Below are 2,194 nucleotides of genomic sequence, written 5' to 3' on the forward strand. Positions count from 1 at the left end.
TATTTAGTCTCATCCTGGGAAAATTTCAGTAACAGCCCCATGGGACGGGCGACACTGTGAATTATCTAGCCCCATCCTGGGAAAATTTCAGTAATAGCCCCATGGGACGGTCGACACTGTGGCCTCATTTAGCCCCATCCTGGGAAAATGAAAAAAGAGAAAAGGAAAAGATAAATATTCGTGCTTTCAAGACGAAGACAATGTTAGGTCTTCCTCTTGAAGGATGGAATATTGTTAAATCAAAGTCAACCTACGTAGGAAGACTTCCACTGCTTCTCAGAAGAGTGCAATAAACGACCACCGAACCCTAACATCCAGGTATTAGAGACATTGAAAAGGTATTTCAGACCTTATGAAATGTGCTGTGTGTTTTTTGCGGAATGCCTGCAACAATGACGGGGTCTCTTAAAAAACGCAAGTTTCTATTATTATTAAATTTTCATCGTCAGTTTTTAAGATTTACCTCTATACCTTCACGGTTTCAAGTAATGAAGGTCCTTACAACTATATCTAGCTTGTATATATATATATATATATATATATATATATATAACTATATATATATATATATATATAAAATGATATATATATATATATATATATATATATATATATATATATATATATATATATATATACGTATATATATATATATATATATATATATATATATATATATATATATATATGTGTGTGTATATGTTATATTATATATATATATATACTATATATATATATATATATAATATACTATATATATATATATTATATATATATATATATATATCTATAGAGAATCATAGGGTAGCAGACGCGCCAACATCCAGGTTGAAGAGGTAAAGGCATTTCTTTCACAAGTATCGTTTATTACGCCAACGTTTTCACATCACATGATGCATCCTCAGGCTGGAAATTATATACTATGTATACTAAAACATCATTCACTCATAAAAGATATAAAAAAGCACAAAAAATATTTGACATTTACAAATATAAACAATTAAAACGAGAACTAGAAAGGAACACCTACCAAGGTAAGAGTTAAAAAGTGACTAAAAAGGTTAAGAGAAAATAAACATAAAGATGACTAAAACGAATGTGGAGAGTAAACAAACAGGCAGTTATGCTAAAAACAGTTGTGTGGACGACGATTGGGTGTTTAGTGTTGGTACATTAGTTTTTATAAGGAGTGACTCCAACACCATCAACTCGTCGTCCCTACTTGCAGATCCAATAATCTTAAAATCATTTATGTCCAAGCAGGCACCACAAATCTGGGAGCGATTCCGAACATTAGATAATTCGGGATTGGACAATCTGCACCCTGTCCTAAAGCTGACACCTTGATGGGAGCAGAAACGGACCCTGAGAAGCCTCCTCGTACAACCATCGTAGGTTCCCAGACTACATCTGGGACAGGTGTATTTATAAAAGTTTTAAAAAGACATTCATGAATCTAATTCATAATAAATTGCCAGCAGTTAATTTGAAATTGATCCCACGAAATCCTCTAAATATACGTTCTTTTTTCAGAGTGAAGGACAGACTGAGTCCTTCCTTGACATCCAACATCGTTTATAAAGATACCTGTCCCAGACTACAAAACGTTGGTTGTACGAAGAGGCTTCTCAGGGTCCATTTCTGCTCCCATCAAGGTGTCAGCTTTAGGACAGGGTGCAGATTGTCCAATCCCGAATTATCTAATATTCGAAATCACTCCCAGATTTGTGGTGCCCGCTTGGACATAAATGATTTTAAGATTATTGGATCTGCAAGTAGAGACGACGAGTTGATGGTGTTGGAGTCACTCCTTATAAAACTATTGTACCAACACTTAACACCCAATCGTCGTCCACTCAACTGTTTTTTAGCATAAACTGCCTGTTCCACACAACTGTTTTTAGCATAACTGCCTGTTCCACACAACTGTTTTTTAGCATAGCTGCCTGTTTGTCTACTCTCCCACATTCGTTTTTAGGTCATCTTTCTTATGTTTATTTTCTCTCAGCCTTTTTTAGTCACTTTTTAAACTCTTACCTGGTAGGTGTTTCCTTTCTAGTTCTCGTTTTAAATTGTTTATATTTGGGGGGGGTTAAATGTCAAATATTTTTGTCCTTTTTTAGATTTTTTTATGAGTGAGTGATGTTTTTAGTATTCATAGTATAATATTTCCAGCCTTGAGGATGCACCATGT

Source organism: Macrobrachium nipponense, chromosome 22 (genome assembly GCF_015104395.2).
Source record: "Macrobrachium nipponense isolate FS-2020 chromosome 22, ASM1510439v2, whole genome shotgun sequence".
Taxonomy (NCBI): Eukaryota; Metazoa; Arthropoda; class Malacostraca; order Decapoda; family Palaemonidae; genus Macrobrachium; species Macrobrachium nipponense.